This window comes from Phocoena phocoena, chromosome 2, assembly GCF_963924675.1.
Source record: "Phocoena phocoena chromosome 2, mPhoPho1.1, whole genome shotgun sequence".
Taxonomy (NCBI): Eukaryota; Metazoa; Chordata; class Mammalia; order Artiodactyla; family Phocoenidae; genus Phocoena; species Phocoena phocoena.
Window position 1 is genome coordinate 61,137,831 of NC_089220.1, and position 22,998 is coordinate 61,160,828.

The following is a 22,998-nucleotide window of genomic DNA, read 5'->3' on the forward strand; positions in this document are numbered from 1 at the left end:
AAATACCTGGTCACAAATGCAAGGTCAAAATACAAATGTGTTTAGTGAAGACACAAATCATGAGGCATGAAAACGAATAAGACATAGAAGCATTACAATCTACTAGACATATTCTCGATTAGAATAATCATTTACATTTTCAATTAATTTTAATACAAACGATTACATACTAAGTATTTAGAATGATTTAATATGACCTATAAGGTTACAAAGGTGGGGTAGACAATTTTGGCTGTGGGAATAAAAAATGTTTCATGGAGCAGATGACATCTGAGTTGGGCTTATTTTGGATACATAATTTTATAAGCTGAAAGAGGAGAAAAAGGAAGAATATAGGAGAGAAAGACTGAAGATAGAAATATCAGGGGTCAAGTGAGAAAGCATGGTCACGAGTTTTCTGACCACCTATTTCTTAGTGTTTCCAAGTAAATCAGAAATGATCCAAAGATAGAAACTTCTTTCTTTCTACATGATACACACAGAAAAATTCACTCACTCTTGCTCAAGAAATAAATGTTGAATTTATTTTCATTTCTTCATAAAGTCTAAATTTAACACTGACCTGGGAATCAAGCTGTGGCAAGCCAACAATAACTTTGAACTGAATAAAACCATACACAAATGCTCTTGTCAAATACATGTTTGTGACTTATACATATTCCAGAAATTGCATATTCTGTGTAATTTTTCCTAGTTTGTTTTTTTAACCAAACTCTTTCACTTTGAAATTTATTTTGAATATTTATTTATTTGGTTGTGCTGTGTCTTAGTTGCAGCACGTGGGATCTTTAGTTGCAGCATGCAGGCTCTTAGTTGCAGCATGCATGTGGGATCTAGCTCCCTGACCAGGGATCAAAACCAGGCACCCTGCATTGGGAGCGTGGAGTCTTAACTGCTGGACAACCAGGGAAGTCCCTGAAATTTATTCTGAAGCCAAGAGATAGAACTATTTTTTCATTACCAAGTGCTACACTCCATTAACTATTGTCACATTATGATTTTACATAATATTTGTAAAGTAGATAAAGATCCTACCCTTTAATTTACATCTCAAATTTTCTTGACATTGTCACCAATTTAGTCTCTATACATCTTTATATTTAAAAATTTAAAATTTGTCATTTAAATATAAAGAAAAGACGGAATAATACAACAGAAACTGTTGTACTGATCACTAGCATTTACTAAATGAAAAATAAATTTGCTATAATTCTTTCAGATTTTTAAAATATAAAACATTAGAACTTTATCACAAATTTTTCCTTCACCCAATCTCATTGCCATCGTTTTCTCCAAGGAACCCCTATTTTGAAGTGCATTTTCATTCAACCAATATTTGTTAATAAGCACTTACTCTGTGCTAGGCATAATTATATAAGTGGTGGTGGATACAGCATTTAACAAAATAGATAAAAATCTCTGTCCCCATGGAACTCATATTCTAGATGGGAAAAGAGACAATAAAATAAATAAGTGAAATATGTAATATGATAGAAGGTGAAAATGTTACGGAGAAAAACAGATTAGAAACATATGGAGTACAAAAAGATTAAGTACAGAAATCTTTTGTAACTTTAAATACGAGAAATTTTAAGTTGAGAAAACAATATTTGAATAAAGACACTAAGAAGACAAAGCAGTAAGTCTTCAGCTCTTTGGAAGCAGTGGTTCAAGCAAAAGGAACAATAAGGGAAAGGCTCTGAAGTGGAAGCTTGTCTGGTATGCTTGAGTATTAACAGGGAGAAGAATAGCAGGAATGAAGTAAGCAAGGGAAGAATACTGGGAGATGAGGTGAGAAGAGCCTTGAGATCTTACAGATAACGGCTTTTACTCTGAGTGGGAAAGCTGCTGGAGGGTTTGGAATAAAGAAGCACCATGATTTGCCTCATATTAATATAGGTTCACTCTTCCTGCTCTGTTAGGAATAGACTACAGGAAGACCAGGGAAGAAGCAGGAAATCTAGAGGTTACCGAGTAGTCCCGGAGAGAGATGAGATGGCCCAGACTAGGATGGTAGTGAGCAGCAGTCCAACTTTGGATGTATTTTAGAAGGTGCAGCTCCCCAAATTCCCTTTACGTGGTGGTCATTCTTCTCTTCTTGTTTCTGACTTTAAAAGGAATGCTTCTATCATATAATCATTTAGATGAATTTTGTTAGATGTCACTGGTTACATCCATTTGAATATGTGTATATGTGTAGGAAAAATAGATACCTTAATTTGGTTTACAAATATTTTATATATCAGATTGCTGATATGTTCCTAAGTGAGACAGATCTGTATTTTTCCTTTTTTGTGCTATCCTTTCCAGTTTTGTTATCAAGGTTGGATTAGCCTCATAAAAAGTGTTTTATCTTTGGAAACAGTTTATATAAAATTATCTATTCTTATAAGAATTGGTAGAAGTCCCCTATCAAACCATCTTAGCTTTCCTTCTGGGTTCAAGTTCCTCTTTTCAGAGCACAGCTTTTAAAAGATCTCTCAGTGAGACATTCTGTCTAAAAATGTGATTATTTTGTTCTTGAGACACTCTTTACTGGATATAACAGTTACGACAAAAGTTGTATCTTCAGCACTTTGAAGATACTGTTCCATTGCAGTCTGGCATCTATTGTTGCTAATGTGAAGTCACTATTAGTCTGATAACCATTCTTTTATAGGTTTGTCTTTTCTCAATGGTTGCTTTAAAATCTTCTGTAGTTTAACTTTGGAGTTCTTCAATTCTACAATATGTCAAGAGGTGGATTTATTTTAATCTTCTGGATACTTTCTAGGCTTCCCAAACCTGGAAAACTCACAGCTATTATATTTTGAAATGTTACCTAGTTCCCATTTTGAAACCCTTATAGGTCATATATTAGATTTACTCATATTCCTTTCATATCTTTATTTTTTAATTTATTTTTTTATATTTATTTTTGGCTGTGTTGGGTCTTCATTGCTGCGCACAGGCTTTCTCTAGTTGCGATGAGTGGGGGCTACTCTTCGTTGTAGTACGCAGCCTTCTCATTGCAGTGGCTTCTCTTGTTGCAGAACACAGGCTCTAGGTGCACGGACTTCAGTAGTTGTGGCTCGGGCTCTAGAGTGCAGGCTCAGTAGTCGTGGCACATGGGCTTAGCTGCTCTGTGGCATGTGGGATCTTCCCAGACCAGGGCTCAAACCCGTGTCCCCTGCATTGGCAGGCGGATTCTTAACCACTGCGCCACCAGGGAAGTCCCTCCTTTCATATCTTTTAATCTCTATTTCATATTTTAAATCTCTCAGTATGTGTGTGAATTCTGAGCATCTATCATTAGTGAACTGAGATTCCTGATTCTATCTTCAGCTGTGTCTATCCCTTCCTCTGTTTACTTATCTTTTAATTTCAATGACTATAGTTTTCATTTCTAGATATTTCCTTGTATTTTTTCAATTCTGTCCATCTTTTTTTCACAGTGCTCTTTTTTACATATATTACTTAATGATTTCTCTGTTTAAATACACATATTTTATACTCCATATTTTCCTATTATCTCAAATTGTTAATGGTCTCTTTTAATTGTGTCTCACAGTGGACTGTTTTAGCTTATGTGGAGAATCCTGTTTTGGTAGAAGTTTTATATTAACCTGTGTGTGGAAGAATTGCCCAGACTGGTTTTGCATTTGCTTCTTGTGGGGGTGATCCAAAGTTTTTATTCATCTAGGACAGGTTTTTGCTTTTTTTAAAATAAATTATTTATTTATTTTTGGCTGCATTTGGTCTTCGTTGCTGTGCGCGGGCACACACTCTAGTTGCAGCGAGTGGGGGCTACTCTTCGTTGCAGTGTGCAGGCTTCTGACTGTGGTGGCTTCTCTTATTGTGGAGCACGGGCTCTAGGTGAGTGGGTTTCAGTAGTTGTGGCTCGCAGGCTCAGTAGTTGTGGCTCGTGGGCTCTAGAGCGCAGGCTCAATAGCTGTGGAGCATGGGCTTAGTTGCTTTGCAGCATGTGGGATCTTCCGGGACTGGGCTCGAACCCATGTCCCCTGCATTGGCAGGTGGGTTCTTAACCACCAAGGAAGTCCCTAGGACAGGTTTTTATGTTAATGTCTCAGTTTGTGAATCCTCACCATGATGGTTATTATATTTAGTGTCCAGCCCTTTGATTTCTCAGTATAATTGTCCCCCTTTGCTCAGTCATGACCAAAGACAAATTTCCTTGTCCCTTTCCTAAACCAGTAAGTTGTCTATTTTTCCTAGATTCCCTTATACTAAAGGGTTGTTCTTTATATGGTTCTGGATATACATGCAAGGGTCTCCATTCAGTTCCCACCTCAAGTGGTCCCATCATCATTCCTTTTAAGGGCAATAAAATCCAAGTTCCTAGCCCTTGGGATCTATATCTGGTCTTATATTCCTAGTTAACTGATATGTTTCTAACTCTTTACGTTTCCTTTTTTGTTTTTGGCTTCCTCTTCATTTTTAATCTTCACAGATTTTCTCTTTCATTCCTTCTGAAAAGATCGGGGGGAGGGTACTCGCAGGCCAATTTTTATATGAAATACTGTAACCAAAGAGATAAATATAGCTTAATAAATCTATTTTTGTGATGAGGACATTTATCTACATTGCATAGTTGGGCTCAGTTTCCATGGCCATGCAGTACAAGAGGGACAGAAGATAAGGCCCAGGGACCACTCAACGTGGCAAACTGTCCCAAAGTGCCACACTTTCAGGTGTTAAATGATTTTCCATAATTTAATGAATGAAAAGAAACAAGACAAATGCTATGGAAGAAGAATGTCCCTAAATTAAGTAATATATAATTTATTCTATAGTTTCAGATGGCTTCGTTTTAAACTGACACAATTAATAATAACACAATACCTTCTGTGTTCATATTCTGCCAAACATTAACGTTCTTGAAAGTTCTAATGTGTGAATTAAGACCTAGGAGGTTTTATTTTTTGTACTTAAAAAATTTTAATACTCAAATTGAACTTAAGTAAATGCTATCTGTGTATTGTCAGTGTCCTTGAGAACTAGGATTCTCACCATAAGAGACAAAACATACAGATAAAAAACAAGTTAACTAAAAACACTTTAGTTCAGAACTTGAGTTGGAAGTATAAATATGAAGATACAAAGTTTTGCCTTTAAAAACTGTGTGTGTGTGTGTGTGTGTGTGTGTGTGTGTGTGTGTGTTGTTTGTCCATTGAAAAAGGCTAGAAACAATAGGAGACCCAGTAGCAATGAGTATCCCTAGCGTCTACACTGTGGGTTCCAAGTACGATTTCTTACTAAAAATAAAGAACTCCATGGATATATTGTTGACTCCAAGACTAGGACAAGAAATGTGCAATGTGATCCAAGAACATATGTTCTTGGCGGAAGTTTTGTATTAACTATCAAAACTAAGGAAGTACCAAAGAAACTCAGAGAGGACTCATGAACTAAACTGAAAATCTCCCCCACTAGCTAAAGACAAGACAATCTAAGCATCAGATTAATATACTAAGAGATCTAGGCACTGAGATCTGTTAACAACATAGTTTTTTCACAAACCAACATATGTTTCCAGATGAAACAACACAAACCACATGTAAAATAGTCTTGCTAATAAAAACTAATCTAAATCTGATCAAGCCTCTAGATCAAATCACCATACTTACAAAAGACAGAAGAGAGGAACATGTTAAATGATACTACAGAGATTCAATGAATGAACTGGGAAATGCTACAACTGACATACTTGGTTTAAAAAAATAAATTCCAAGGGAAAAAAGAGACAGAAGGGAATCTATAAATTTTAAAAAGGCTTAAGAGTCAATTCAATCATTTGCAATGTGTGATTCCTATTTAGATACAGATTCAAAACAAAGAGAAAACGTTAGGATATTTATGAGATCATTGGAATTTGAAAACTAATTGGATATTTCACAATATTAAAGAACTGTTTGTTAATATTTTTGGTATGATAATGGTACTGTAGTTATGTTTTAAACAACTGTCCACATCTTTAAGAGATACACAATAAAAGTTATAGATAAAAAGGACATTATATCTGGGATTCCCTGCAAGATAATAATAAGGAGGAGTAAATGAGTGGGGCATATAGATAAAAAAGATGGCCAGTTGTAGTAGGGTGAAAACATCACATACGTTCATGATTCTGTGCTCTGTAAGATCACTAATAAGAAGAAAAGAATTAAATTTGCCTCTGCAAACAAACAAAAGTAATTCTACAATATGAGTGAGCTAAACACATAAAATATATCAAAATTTAATGGCAAATTTTTATTAAAGGATTTGACCCATATTTACTATAAGATCTGTTTTCATCAGTAATTTCCTTTTACTCATTATTGTGAATTCTGAAGAATTGTATCAAGCAGAAAATATAGTTATGATTCTGTTTTATTTTATGTTTACTTCCTGAAAGATTAACATGCCTTAAGTTTTTAACAAAAAGAGGGAATTCCCTGGTAGTCCAGTGGTTAGGACTCTGCACTTTCACTGCTGAGGGCCTGGGTTCAAACCCTGGTTGGGGAATTAAGATCCCACAAGCCACACAGGGTGGCAAAAAAAAAAAGAAAAGTTTTAACAAAAAGTTCTCTCTAATATTGTCTAGGTTTTTAACAGCTGCTGTTTCTCCTCCTGTACAATCTCCTTTCAGTCACAAATCATGTTGATTGCGTTACAATCAAACATCTTCCCACTTGGGTGCTATACAACTCTTTCCTTTGCAGACAAAAAATAATACCAGACTCTTCCAGTCAAAACAGAAACTAAACTTTGGTGTCAATGTAAATTATGTACTTTGAACTGCAGACGTTTGGAAGCACTTAGGATTATATAAGTTTTTTTCCTTTTCGTTAGAAGAATTTTACAAAATCACTTGATTTTAGATTTAAAAATAATAAATAGAATGTTTTTCTCACATTACAATAACTTGGAATAAAGAGTTTCCAAATTCAAAATGGTAACTTGTTTCTTCAAAGCCCTGGCAAAATATCAACAACTTGGTTAAATGAATAATTTATACAATACTGAAGTTTAAAAAAACCAAAGATTAAAAAAGAAAAACAATAATTATGTGAATGAGTCTCTGAAAACACATATGCTACAGCTGATACACACACGTGTGAGTGTGCGTGCACATGTACACACAGACAAAACATAAATTATTTAGTAAACACTCATCGAGCATGCACTAGGCAATATTATACCACCACTTACCAGGCAACATGCCAGAAAATAAAACGTTTCTACATATTTATATATATGATATCTTAATTATATTTACATATACCATTTCGAAAATACCATATGAAAGTAAATAACTAAGGATTTAATAACAAGTATAGTAATACTCTTTTTTTTTTTTTTTTGCGGTACGCGGGCCTCTCACTGTTGTGGCCTCTCCCATTGCGGAGCACAGGCTCCGGACGCGCAGGCTTAGCGGCCATGGCTCACGGGCCCAGCTGCTCCACGGCATGTGGGATTTTCCCGGGCCGGGGCACGAACCCATGTCCCCTGCATCGGCAGGCGGACTCTCAACCACTATGCCACCAGGGAAGCCCTAATATTCATTTTAAACAATTAAATTGTTCAAAAAAGATTAAAGAAACATTTTAAATCACATAGTAAAAGTATTATTAGTAAACATGACAATTATTTTTAAAGGTGTCAACATGTATGTAGGTACTTGTTTAGTATGCTATGCTATTAAAATACTATTTTTGTAATACTGTTTAAGATTATTACATTAGTATTCATAAAAAAGCTATTCATTTAAAAAATCATGGTTTACATCTCTGTTTCAAAATAAAGGTTAACAAATATGATTAATGATAGTCAATCGACTCTTAGTGAGAAATTAGTATGTGCCAGGCCCTGTTCTAAGAACTTTACATGTATTAAGTCAGTCAATCTTCATGTGGACCCTATGAATTAGATATTGGCCTGTTTGGTAGAGAAGGAAGCAGAAGCAGAGAGTAATACATACCTTCTTTAAAGTCATGCAACTAATAAGTAGGATTCAAATTCAGGCAGAATCATTGTTTATCAACAACATTTATAAGGAACACACATAGGAAAATAGTAAAAGCAATGGAAATAGCTAGAACTACAGAAAAAGTTGATGATGACATTATAAAATTTGAACTTTGAGCATTTAGAGATAGTTAATTTTTAAAGTAGTACATAAACCTGATATAACAAAGTACACAACATAGATCAGAGTGGAATATGAACTAGCCAGTATACACGATTACTACATTTAAGTCAGTTCATTCAGACCTAATCAAGTCTAAGCTAAATTAATAAAAACCACCTTGGCAATTATTTCTCACCTTTTAATTGCACATTCTATGGCTAACATAGTATCTGAAATCATAATGTTCTTTTTAGGACTATAAAACAAAAAATTGCTATTATTTTATTAATGTTAGAAGTATTTTCTTTGAAATGAAGGCCTTTATAAAAGCTACATACATATATATGTATACATAAATACACACACACATTTTTACACCTATATTAGTATGTTAACAAATATACTTATGTATGCGTATACAAAACCACACATATATTTATACATAATTATACATACATTTATATGTATATTTATGTATGCATATGCAAATAGACCTGATATCATCAGGTCTTCACATGAAAATGTCCAAAATATATATTTTTCCTTCATATAAACTGCAAACTCCAAGAAGGTAGAGCCCACAGCAAGGTACCTAAAACACAGGTGATATTAAATATGTATTTATTACATTACTGTATTCCCTGCTTATAAATGGCATTTACCCAATCATCCTTGCTAAACTTGAAAATCATTTTAAGCTTCCTCCTATCTTTATCCTAAAGTTGGAGTCAGTCCTATTCCTTCAACATGCTTTATTCTCTATCCCCTATGTCATACCTCTCATTCAGCCTCTAAGTTTCTCATTAACTGGCAAGTGTCATGGCTTCAGTCTGAAGCCCTTCCAAACTATCCTCTATTTTGGTAGTTCTCAAAGCTGGCTGCAAAACAATATCATCAGAGGAATTTTAAAAAAGAATGTGTATGTGTATGTGTATGTGCACGTGTTTTCAGGTTGCATCTCAGAGCGAATAAATACTCCAAAAAGCTATTTCTAAAATACAACTCTGATCACACTAACTCTTACCTACCCTATCTTGATATACTTTATTGGTTCTCTCACTGCTTACAGAGTTAAGTTTTGGAGAACGACAGTGGCGATTCGTGAGCCAGACCCATTTCATATTTTCTCATTCCTCCTTAATTATACACTTGCTCTAGTTCAGACATGATAAATTATCCACAGTCCCCAAAATATGAACATTCCTTTCAACTGTCATGCCTTTGCACAAGTTTATATATATATATATATATATATATATATATATATATATATATATATATATATATATATATATACATGACTTATCCACACAGCACCAGACCCCATCTTTCCACTGGGAAGCCCTCCTGAGGAATACCATTCCCTCCTTGCTTCTGTGGACTCACTGCCCTTACTTTATATTCTCATCTGCAACCATCTGCTTAGCATTCTTGGTCACATCCACCTACAATCCTAGGGACAAATCCAGCACATAGTTTGCTGAAGCTATATAATGCATGCTTAATAAATAAATGATGTGAATTTTGTTTAAAGAAATCTTATTTTTCATATTAATTTCCTTGCAAAATTATAGGCACGTGCCACTAGACAATATTTAGGCTATCATATACTGTATTAATAAGCATAAATGCAGCATAAGAATATAGAAATCCGAAAACATTATACTTAAACAAAAATAACTAATTTTTAAATACAGAAATATGCAAAATGTTTTGATGATGATATATAATATTTCCATCACACACCAGAAAGGACTTGGTGCTTCCAATCTGCCCCCATAGCCATAGGCTACCATTGTTCTGATTTGTAATTTCGTGAATTATCTCACTTGTTCTTTAACTTCAAAAAAGACAATGGGGCTTCCCTGGTGGCGCACTGGTTGAGAATCTGCCTGCTAATGCAGGGGACACGGGTTTGAGCCCTGGTCTGGGAGGATCCCACATGCCACGGAGCAACTAGGCCCGTGAGCCACAACTACTGAGCCTGCGCGTCTGGAGCCTGTGCTCCGCAACAAGAGAGGCCGTGATAGTGAGAGGCCTCCGCTTGCCACAACTAGAGAAAGCCCTTGCACAGAAACGAAAACCCAACACAGCAAAAATAAATTAATTAATAAACTCCTACCCCGAACATCTTCTTTAAAAATAAACAAAAAATAATGAAACCTTTAAGTTGTAATCCTTTGACTTCTTTCATCAACATATGTATTTGAGATTCATCTATGTTTTTCTGTGCATGAGTGGTTCATTCTTTTCAGGCAAATTAATATTCCACTGTATGAATATACCATAATTTGTCCATATCCCCACTAAAGAAATGACAGTTGAGTTGTTTTTGGTATTTGGATATTATGAATGAGCTCCTATAAACATTGCTTTAAAATTCCTACAGCATGTATATGTTTTCATTTTCCTTGGGTAAATACCTATAAATGGAATTGCTAGGTCATGAAGTAGATATTGCTCAAGTGTGTAAGAAACTGTCAAGCAGTTTTCAAATCCGGTTGTACCATTTTACATTCCCATTAGCAATGGGTCAGAGTTGCAGTTGCGGCACATCCTCGCCAACATTTGCTGTTGTTGGTCTTTTTAATTTCAGATGCCACAGTGCATGTGATATGGTATCACATTTAAATTTGTGTTTCCCTGTTCACAAGTTATAGTAATCTTTTCATGTGTTCATCAGACATTTGTGAAGTTTTTTGTCCAGTCTTTGGCCAATTTTTTCTTGGGTAGTTTCTTTTTATTATCAATTTGTGGGAATTATTTAAATATACTTAATGCAAGTTCTGTGTCAGATACAAGAATTGCAAATATTTTCTCCTAGGTTATGGCTTAACTTTTCATGTTCTTAAAGTTGGTTTTTGACAAGCATTAGTTTTAATTTTGTTAAAGGCAAATTTATCAATTTTTTTGTTATGGTTGGAGCTATTTCTGTCCTTTCTGAAATCCTTGCCTAACTCAATATAATAAAGATATCTACCCATGGTTTCTTACAACATCTTTAAGGTTTAAGCTTTCTTGTTTAGGTCTATAATCCACGTTGACTTTATTTTTGAGTATGGTGTGAGGGAAGAGTCAAGTTTCCTTTTAATTCTATACTGACACCCAGCTGTTCTACCACTATTTGTTGTAAATACATACCTTTCTCCAGTGGACTGACCTGATGCCTTGGTCAAAAATCAAGAGTATCACAAGCAAAAGAATGAATTTAGACAACTTTCTTAGGACATACAGAAAAATTAACTTAAATTTGATAACAGATCTAAATGTAAGAGATAAAACTATAAAAATCTTAGGAAAAAACAGGAGTAAATCTTAGTGACGTTGGCTTCGGCATAACTTTCTAAGCCTTCAAGTGACAAAAGAAAAAAGATAAATGGGACTTCATCACACTGAAAAACTTTTGTGTTGCATATGATATTATTAAGAAGTGAAAAGATTACCCACAGAAAGGGAAAAATATTTCATAAATGATACATCTGATTTAAAAAAAACAACCTTGTATCTACAACATATAAAGAACTCTTACTATTCAATAATAAAAAGAATAACAACATAACCAAACAATGGGCAAAGGACCAGAATAGACATTTCTTTGAAGTACATAAACAAATGGCCAATAAGCACAAAAGGTAGTCAACATCATTAGCCATTAGGGAAATGTAAATCAAAACCACAATGAGGAGAATGACACCTGCAAGATGATGGACAAACAAGCTCCAGGCCCTAGCTCCCCAATGGAAAAAAAAGTAAATAGCATATGGATTAAAGCTTTGTGGGAATTCTAGAAAACAATTAAGGATCAGCAGCAACCAAATAAACCCCCAACCAATTTGACACTCTTCAAATTGGCAGGAAAATTTGCAGCATTTTTACTTGCTCCTCCTGGACTGTCTCCATGGCACATCATAGTGATGTCAGTTGGGGGGAGGCTACCCAATTTTCAGTTCCTCCTTTGGGTGGAACAAAAGAGAGGCACTTGTTTCCAACATACTGGTCTGTCTAGGGGCTGCCCCAGGCACTTGTTTCTGTCTTTCCTGAACTGAAGTACTTATGGGAACGATGGCATGGTTTGGATATTAGGTTGGAGGTTGCCAAAAGCTGTAGTGAATGCCGCAGTGATTGAGAGCTGTGGGGGAACTGTAGAGCCGTGCTGTCTGGAGTCAAGAGATTATTAGCAGAGGACTACAATACATACCAAAGGCTTTGTGAAGAAGCACGTGTGAGACTCTAAGAGAAATAAGACATTTAAAAGCAGACAAGTATACAGAAGAATTGGAATAAAAGTGCACACATGGGCCCAGGGAAGATACATCTCCAGAAAAGGCTCAAGAGGATCTTCAGTCATCAGAGCAGGCTGATTAGTGAAAGTCTTCTGCACAGAGCCAGTCTACAGAGAATGCGAGATGTGGGTATTATTTCAAATGCCCAATTTTCAACAAAAAAATCAGAAGGCATACAAAGAAACAGGGAATTACAGCCTATCTGAAAGAACAAAATAAATCCACAGAAACCAATCTTAAAGAAACACAGGTCTCAAACTTACTGGACGAAGAGTTTAAACCGCTATCTTAAGTATGATCAATGAGCTAAAGGAAAACATGAACAGAAAACTAAACAGTATCAGGAAAACAACACATGAACAAAATGAGGATATAAACAAAATAAAAGAATTCTTTTTAAGAAGAACCTAACAGATATTTGGGGCTGGAAAACACAATACCTGAATTGAAAAATTCACTAGGGTGGTTCAACAGCAGACTCAAACAAGCAGAAAGAATCAGTAAACCTGAACAAAGATAATTTGAAATTATAGTGTCTGAGGAAAAAATAAAAAATAATAAAGAAAAGTAAATAGAGCCTAAGGGACTTATGGTTCTATCAAGTGGACTAATATACACATCATGAAATTCAAAGAAAGTGAAGAGAGAGAGAAAGGGGATAGAGAGCTTATTTAAAGAAATAATGGCTGAAAACTTCCCAAACTTGAGGAAACACAGGATGTAAAAATACATGAAACTCAACTACCTCCAAGTAGGATAAATTATAAAGAGACTTGTACCAAGATACATTATAATCAAATTGTTGAAAGTCAAAGACAGATAATCTTGAAAGCAGCAAGAGAAATGCAACTGTTCATATACAAGGAATCTTCAATAAAATTATCAATTGATTTCTCAGGAGACACTTTGCAGGCTAGAAGGCAGTGGGATGATATATTCAAATTGCTGAATGAAACAAACAAACAAACAAACAAACAAACAAACAACATTGTCAAATGAGGATTTCATATCTGGCAAAAATATCCTTCAAAAATGAGGGCAAAATTAAGACATTCTCAGATAAACAAAACCTGAGGAAGTTCATTAACATTAAATCTGCTCTAACAAAAAATGCTAAAGAGAGTCTTTGGAGTTCAAATGAAAGGACAGTACAGAATAGCTAAAAGCCATATGAAAATACAAAAGTTATCCAGTAAAGGTAAGTACACAAATATAAAAAATCCTTATTACTGTAATTTTGGTTTGTCACCCCACTTTTTATTCTTTTATAGGTTTAAAGACAAAAGCATAGGATACTTAGAAATCTATGTTAATGAGTACATAATATATAAAGATGTAATCTGTGACAACAATAACATAAAGTGGGAGAATAGAGCTTTAAAGGAGTATAGTTTTTTATGTGATTAAAGTTATCAGTTTAAAACAGATTGTTATAACTTTTAGGATATTTTATGTTTCCCCATGGTAACCACAAAGAAAATATTTACAGAATATACACAACAGGAAATCAGAAGGGAATCAAAGCACATTACTATAAAAAATCAACTGAAAACAAAGGAAGGCAGTAAGGGCTGAAATGAGAGACAAAGAAGTTATAAGATGTACCAAAAACAATGAATAAAATGGCAATAGTAAGTCCTTTTCTATCAGTTATTACTTGAAATGTAACTAGACTAAATTCCTCAATCAAAAGACAAAGATTGGCAGAATGGATTAAAAAGCCAGAATCCAACTATACACTGTCTACAAGAGACTAACTTTAGATCTAAAGACATGCATGGGTTGAAAAAGATATTCCATGCAAATAGTAGCCAACAGAGAGCAGGGTGGCTATACTAACATTGAGCAAAACAGACTTTTTCAAAACCTGGTACAAAAGACAAATAAGGACAATATATGATAAAATGGTTACTCCACCAAGAAAACAACAATAACATGGAGGCTTCACACTTCCTGATTTCAAAACTTATTACAAAGCCACAATAATCAAAAGAGTGTGGCACTGGCATAAAGACAGACATGTAGGCTAATTGATTAGAATAGAAAGCCTTGAAATAAACCCTTGTATACATGGTGAAAATTTTTTTCCTAAGGTTACCAAGACCATCCAATGGAGGAAAAGAAAGTCTTTTCAAGAAATGGTGCTGAGAAAACTGGATATATACATGCAGAATAATGAAGCTGGACCTCTACTTTACACCATATACAAAATTAACTTAAAATGGATCAAAGACCTAAATAAATGTAAGAGGTAAAGCCATACAACTTCTAGAAGAAAACATAAGGGAAAAAGTTCAGGATACTGGGTTTGTCAATGACTTCCTGGATATGACACCAAAAGCACAGGCAACAAAAGACAAAACAGATAAATTGGACATCAAAATTAAGAACTTTTGTGCATCAAAGAACACAATCAACAGACTGAAAATGCCTCCCATGGAACAGGTGGAAATATCTGTAAATCACATACCTGATAAAGGTTACTATCTAGAATACATAAATAACTCCTATAACTCAAAAACAAAAACACCAAACCTGATTAAAAAGTGGGCAAAGAACTTGAATAGACATTTCTCCAAAGAAGATATAAAAATGGCCAATAAACATATGAAAAGATGTTCACCCTTACTAATCATTATGGAAATACAAATCAAAACCACCTAATATATTACCTTACACCTATTAGGATGGCTATTATAAAACAAAAAACCCAGAAAACAAGTGTCAGTAAGTATATGGAAATTGGAAGCCTTGTGCACTGTTGACGGGAATGTAAAATGATGCAGCCACTATGGATAACAGTATGACAGTTTCTTAAAAATAGTAAAAATAGAATTACCGTATGATCTAGCAATTCCACTTCTGGGTGTATACTCAAAAGAAATGAAAGCAGGGCCTCAAGATATATTTGTACACCATGTTCACAGCAGCATTTTCCACAATAGCCAAAAGGTAGAGGCAACCCAAGTGTCCACTGATGGATGAACAGATAAATATAATGTGGTATATACATAAAACAGAATATTATTCAGCCTTCAAACTAAAGGAATTCTGACACATGCTACAATATTGAGGACACCATGCTAAGTAAGTGAAATAAGCCAGTCATAAAAAGACATATACAATCATCAAAATGTTAAATATAGAGTTGCCATATGACCCAGAAATTCCACTTTCAGATATACACCCAAGAGAAATGAAAATATACGTCCACACAAAAACTTTAAATGTATGTTCAGAGTAGAATTACTTGTAATAAACACAAAGCAGAAATAAATGTCCATCAACTGACAAATGAATAACAAAATCTGGTATATCCATATTATTACTTGGCAACTTAAAAAGGATTAATTTAGCAATAAAAGTACTAATACATGCTACTACATGAACGAACTTTAAGTGCATTATACAAAGTGAAAGAAGCTAATCAAAAAGGACCACATAGTGCACGATTCCATTACATAAAATGTCTAGAATAGGTAAATCTATGGAGACAGACACTAGATTACTGGTTGCCTAGGGCTGGTGGAGGACTGTTTTGGTGGAATGAACAGGAATGACTAATAATGGGTATAGAGTTTCTTTTAGGATGATAAAAATATCCTAAAATTGTGAGAATGTACAACTCTGTGAATACAGTAAAAATGCTGAATTGTAACTTTAAATGTGTGAACAGCATGCAAATCTCAATAAAGCTATTAAAATGTAAAAAAAATTAAGGGAATATATACAAGATCTGTTTCTGGGCTCTCTACACTGTTCCACTGATTTGTGTATGCAGAAAGCACTGTCTTGACTACTGTATTTTTAGAGCAAGTCTTGAAATCAGATAGCATGAGTGCTCTAATTTCATTCTTTTACACTATTCAGCAATCATAATTGGTTCTCTCTGTAACTGCTAGACAATCTAGACAAAATCATTAACATTGTAGAAGCCTTGACTTTTCATTCACTTTGACCTAAGTGAAATTTATAAAACAATCAACAAATGCAGAATACGCATTCTTCTCAAAGGAACAGTAAAAAAAGACTATGCTGGACCTTAAAATATATCACAATAAATTTGAAAACATTGAAATCACAGAGTATATTTCTGCTCACAAGGGAACTAAATGAGAAATTAACAAGAATAAGATATCTAGAATATCCCTAAATATTTGGAGGTTAAACATTGTTAGACTGCCTGATATTGTTCCATAGATCACTGAGGTTGTATTCTTTTATTTTCATTTTTTCCTCCTTTCTCCAGGTTAGATAAATTCTAGAGATCTGTCTTCAAGTTCACTAACCTTTCATTGTATGGTCTCTAAACTGCTATTAAGCTTGTCCACTGAAGTTTTCATATCAGGTGTTACAGTTTTAGCTTTACAATTAAGCTCTTTCTAGAGTCTCATTTCCTTGCTGATATTACCCATCAGTTCACTCACTGGGATCACCTTTCCTTTAAATCTTTTAAGGAACTTAGAATAACTTCTTCAAAGTACGTTTCTGCAATTTCTAACATATTGAGGTATGTCAAGACTTGTTTCTGTTGACTACATTTTCTCTGGACTGTGGGTCACATTTATCTGCTTCTAGTATTTTTAATTATATGCTGGTCATTGCAGGTGGCTCATTGTAAGGTACCTAGATTATGTTGTCTTTATTTGAAGAATGCAAATTTTTCCTCTAGCAAAGAGTTAAGTTATTGCTGGATTCCTTTGCACCTATCAAATTTATTTTTATAATTTATTTGAGCAGGTCTATTCCAGTTTTGAACTTAATCCTAGGGCCTGACTCTTAAACTAGAGCTGCTCTGTCTGATATGGTAGCCAGAAGGCAAATGTGGCTATTAAGATTTAAGTATACATTAATTAAAACTAAATAAAATTTAAAATAAATTATTCTTTTGCACTAGCCACACTTAAAGTGCTCAAAAACCAAATGTAGTCCATGGCTACCAAACTGAACAATGCAGAGACACTTCCATTATTGTAGAATGTTCAATTAAACAGCATTGCATTCAGGCTTGGTCCTTAACCCAAGGAAGAATCAATTGAATGACCAAAGTTCTCAGCAATGGACTTACTTCTTTTAACTCACAGCACTCTGGCAGTGTTTTTAAACCACTTGTGTGCAAGCCCTGTGCATGCACTGCAAAAGTCTTGGACAAGGACTGAAGGTGAATAAACACACAGATACCTGGTGTTTCCACTCTAGCCTCCCTCCAAACATATGGGCATAGTTTCCTCTGATCTAATATCATCTCCTGCAAGTTTCAGCTATTTCAAATACCTGGACTTAAATTTCTTCTTTTTTAGTGCAGCAAGACCACTGCTCTGCCTGAGTTCTACCTTCCTGACTCAGCAAGAGTAACTCCCAGGCACATACCAGGGAAATCACTGAGCTCACCTCTGTGCATTTCTGAGCAGCCTGTTGTTCACACATTTTTTTCCAATTTTATAATTGTTTTTTGAGGGAACACAAGATTGGTAACAATTACTCTGATATGACAAGAAGTCTCTATTTCTTTTCAAGGGACCAAAAGCAATTTTTCCCTAATAAGGAAAAGGTTCCTGCAGTATAGACTGGAATGATAAGTTTTCATTTATTTCAAACTGACTTGACACCCAATGAAACTCTTCCCTTCCAATTTCCTATAACTTTCAATATATCTTTTCCTAATATCTGTAAAACTGGTTATTTTCTATAATAGTCAACAGAAAATGAAATTAGGTACATAAGTTCCTAAACATTTCCTTAGTAGAAATTTCCCTCCAGGTTTTGCAATAATATGTAAATGATAATAATTACTGAATTATGAGTAAACTAAAAGTAAATTAGTAATAGTGTTTACTTAGCTTCTAATAACTAGACACTGATGACCTACCAAATGTGATTACTGAAGTGGAGAGTTATGAAATTATCTTTTCTGGATTTTAATTAGAACATAACTAGAAATGATCACCAACATTTGAGCTGTTAATAACATAAAAAACTAAAAGAGATTAAAAATGCAAGTAATACTTCCCTGAATAGAAAAGTAAGCCAAAACTAACTTATCATTTGTCCATTCAACCTACCCCTCTCTGATCTCTCTTGCCCAGTATCCTAATTCTCTGGCTGTGTATTCTAACTGGCTGTGTATAATGGCACATTGTTCTGGGAATAAAAAAAGGGAAGAGTAGGCTGATAAATCCAACGGAGTAATCTAAACATGTTACCCAAAAAATGAAGAAGGGAGAAAAATAAAAGCCACAGAGTCCCTTGATTTCAGTAGTATCTGCTGTGCTGGAAAGAGGCACCCCTCGCACCATACCCACAACTTCTCAGGATCTCAATCTGCTGGGGTAGACTTCAGGTCTAATAAAAAGAAAACGGCAATCTAACACCGAGGCTATTATATCTCACATCTAATGTATGCATTGTTTATTACGTCAATAATTACTAATTATATGGATTCATAATTACTTAATACATTAAAGTTGAATTAGAAATGTGTTTATATAAAATTTAAGAAAAGTTGGTTTGTACTTTCCAGATGTTTTAGGATGATCACCTAAAATCTTAAATAGATTTGAGATTACAATTCTAGTCATTAAATTAAAAGTTACAAGGACTTCCCTGGTGGCACAGTGGTTAAGAATCCACCTGTCAATGCAGGGGACACGGGTTCGAGCCCTGGTCCAGGAAGATCCCATATGCCATGGAGCAACTAAGCCCCTGCGCCACAATTACTGAGCCTGCGTTCTGGAGCCCGTGAGCCACAACTACAGAGCTCACCAGCCACAACTACTGAAGCCTGCGTGCCTAGAGCCCACGCTCCACAACAAGAGAAGCCACCATAATGAGAAAACTGCTCACCGCAACAATGAGTAACCCCTGCTCACCGCAACTAGAGAAAGCCCACACACAGCAACGAAGACCCAACGCAGCCAATAAATAAATTAATTAATTAACTTAAAAAGTTACAATTCAAAGTTAATAACACTTCCTCTTCAATTTCAATAATAAAAACTCTAGAACTGCTTTGAATTTTTGTTTTGTTATGAATTATATCAGAAAAGTACTGCATTTCTAGTTTAATAGGAATAACCAGAAATAATGAATAGTATAACAATATTTTATAACTGAAATAATTAAAATAAAGATAACTATAAAATTACTACATAAAAGAGATCTAATCTAGCTTATGCAATTTCTATAATCTCTTCAGTGCTACAAAGGCATTTATTTCTAACATGATGACTTTACTTCTCTGGCTAATGCCATGACTAGGATATGGTACTGTAATCCTTTTTGTACAGTTATAACCTTGTAATGCTGAACCTTGTAGTTAGCTAATGGTCAGGAAAACAAAATTCAGTAAATAATACCACTGTAATGAATTGGTTCTTAAGTAAACTTCAATGGATTTTCTCCAAATCCACAAACAAACAACAGTATAACCTAAATGTTAAGTTGGCAGTTATTGCACAAAATAATAGAGATGCTTCTTACACTATTGTAAAACACAAGGCAGAGTTCAGGAAATAGTATTAGTACACACCGGATGATAGCCTCAGTTTAATAGTTTATTAAGCTCTTTTTTCAGTTTTTGGATTCCTGGAATCACAGATGCCTCCTCCTCTTGGTTTGAAAACTTCGTTTGTTTGCTATTATAAATGTTGTAATCTCAATAGAACTGTCAGTTACTTAAGTGCTCATTCTTAATTTTCTTCTTGTATAATGTGTTGTCCAAACGTTGTTAAATCCTAACAGAAGCCACTCCAACTTCTAAGATTACAACAGGATAAAAACTAAAAAATTGTATGATACAGCAAAGTATCAACAAGTTGAAAATTATATAAAAGTCATTCTCTTTGAGACATAAGACGAATATGTAAATGTAACTAGTGTTCTCCATAGGAAACCAGTAAATACTTGTGGACTGGTTTAGTGACTACTATAAGAAATGCTTTGGAAACTTGGGACAATTCTCAGGACACTTCCTAGTTTTTCAGTGGAGTCAATCATTTCACCTATTTTTATTTATTTATTTGGCTACACCAGGTGGCTTGCAGGATATTAGTTCCCCAACTAGGGATTAAACCCATGCCCCGTGCAGTGGAAGCACAGGGTCCTAACCACTGGACCACCAGGGAATTCCCCATCTCACCGATTTAAAAAAAAAATGTTTAAATGTTCTTGAAACTGTTTTATTAATATGCATATGCAAAACCAGGAACATCATCCAAACTATTTAGCAGTGATTAACTTAAGAGCAATCTCAGTGAAAAATAAGTCTACATTATATTCAGCCCCCTAAAGTCAACTAAAACTTGAATTCTCTTCTGGCCTAGCTCTTTCTCTTACCTACCCTCCTTGTACTTTGGCATTATGGAGCTTGGAAGTACTTTTTTATTGCCAAGATACTTCCATACATTCTTAAGCTTAATCCCTTTATTTCCTCAGCTCAATATAAAACCACCTCACTTCCAGTGACACTTTTGTCTGCACCCTCTCTAGTACAGCGTACTCTTCTTTCATATACTGTTAGTTCAGAGGCAGAAAAAAAGTATATGTATTTTTCCTGGTTCCCAACTGTCATTTCCAGTCCACTAATCCTTCTTTAAACAACCTTTCCAATTTTGAAATTTCTGTTATCCATTCATAATGCGTGGTCCACAGGCTAGTAGTGGTCCAAAACTGATACTGCCATGAAGCTAGTACTAAAATTCAGAAGAAGCAATTAAACATTTTATAGGAATTTCATAGGGCAAACTTTATGGCTTTGAACCCATTAAAAGAATGTTTGCTTGGATCCTGCATGTCTACATATTTCTTCGTTTCATTTTTTTGATAAGTCATTTTTATTATGTTATAAAGTAGTGGTCCATAACACATTGGAAAAACGTTTTTTTAAACTGGTTTTCACCACAGACAGTTTGAGAAGCACTGATTTGGATGACTTGCTTCTCATCTGTACCACTGTGATTTGACAACAAAGGTTACTTTCCCACATTAAAACTTTTTTTTTCTTGTCAATATTCTAGACAAAAAAGCAAGAATCACCAATACAACACTGTAGCCTCACAATTTCTTGACTCATTTATTCCAATAAAATTTACCTTCAAACAATAACCCCAGCCATATCCTCTGCTTAGTCCTCTTTAATCCTTAACTCTGAAACTCTGCTCTTGGATCACAAACTTTCATTCTCCTACCTTCTTATTAAAACTGCTCTTTACTGTTCTTACTGGAATAAACACTTTGTCCAGATATGGATTTGCTTCCCCGAATGCAATGCTTATTCAAAAACAGCCATCCATGGACTTAAAGAATGCCTTACATATCACCATGAGATTCCACACAGCATTGTTCTGATCAAGGAACTCACTTCATAGCACATGAAGTGTCGCAATGGGCTCATGCTCATGAACACTGATCTTACCAAGTTATGCATCATCCTGATGCAGCTAGCTTGATAAAACAGTGGAATGGATTTTTGAAGACTTGATTATAGTGCCAGATATGTGGCAATACCTGGTGGGGCTAGGAAAAGGTTCTCCATGACATTGTATATGCTCTAAACTAGAATCCAATATATAGTACTTTTTCATCCACAGCCAATATTCACAGGTCCAGGAATCAAGGGGTTGAAATGGGAGTGGCTTCATTCATTATTACCCATAGTGATCCAACAGCAAGATTTTTGCTTCCCATCTCTGCAAACTGAGATTCTGTTAATCCAGGGGTCTTAGTTCCAAAGGGAGAAAAACTTCCACCTAGTGACATAACAAAAATTCCATTAAACTGGAAGTTGAAACTGTTACCTTGTCACTTAGGGCTCCTCATGCCTCTGAATCAATATGTAAGGAAGAAGGTTAATGTACTGGCTGGGGTAACTAATCCTGACTACCCAGGGGAAACAGAGTTGCTACTATACAATGGAGGTAAGGAGGAATATATCTAGAATACAGGAGACCGCTTGGGGCATCTCATAGCCATCTTATGTATTATATCCATCTATATCTAGTGACTATGTCCTTAAAAAATGAGGGTTAAATAAAGATACATTCAGATAAATGAGAACTGAACTAAACAAGAGCACATGTGTATTAGAGAAGAGAAAGAGAGAGAGAGAGAAAGGAAAAAGGAAGGAAGGAAGAAAGGAAGGAAGGAAAGAAGGAAGGAGGGAGGGAGGGATGGGGAAGGAAGGGCTAAAAGATGTTATTCAAGTTAGGGAAAATAACAAAAAATGAAAATTCATTCCAACATGAAGAAACAGAGAGTATCTAAAATCAATGATGGATAAACATAGAAGAGTATATTTTTAATTCTTATAATTTCTTTAAAAGACAATTTATTAGGGCTTCCCTGGTGGCGCAGTGGTTGAGAGTCCGCCTGCCGATGCAGGGGACGCGGGTTCGTGCCCCGGTCTGGGAGGATCCCACATGCCGCGGAGCGGCTGGGCCCGTGAGCCATGGCCGCTGAGCCTGCGCGTCCGGAGCCTGTCCTCCGCAACGGGAGAGGCCACGACAGTGAGAGGCCCGCGTAACGCATAAAAAAAAAAAAAAAAAAAAGACAATTTATTAGTTGAATCAAAATAAATATAAAAATATATGTCAATATATCAAAAGG

The 22,998-nt window shown here is 35.0% G+C and overlaps 1 protein-coding gene across 1 annotated transcript in view; it reads right to left on the bottom strand.

The window, feature by feature from the left end:
- Positions 1–22,998, bottom strand: part of MIPOL1 (mirror-image polydactyly 1) — a 231,189-nt gene that overhangs the window by 156,559 nt on the left and 51,632 nt on the right. The gene's annotated exons all lie outside the window — the stretch shown is intronic.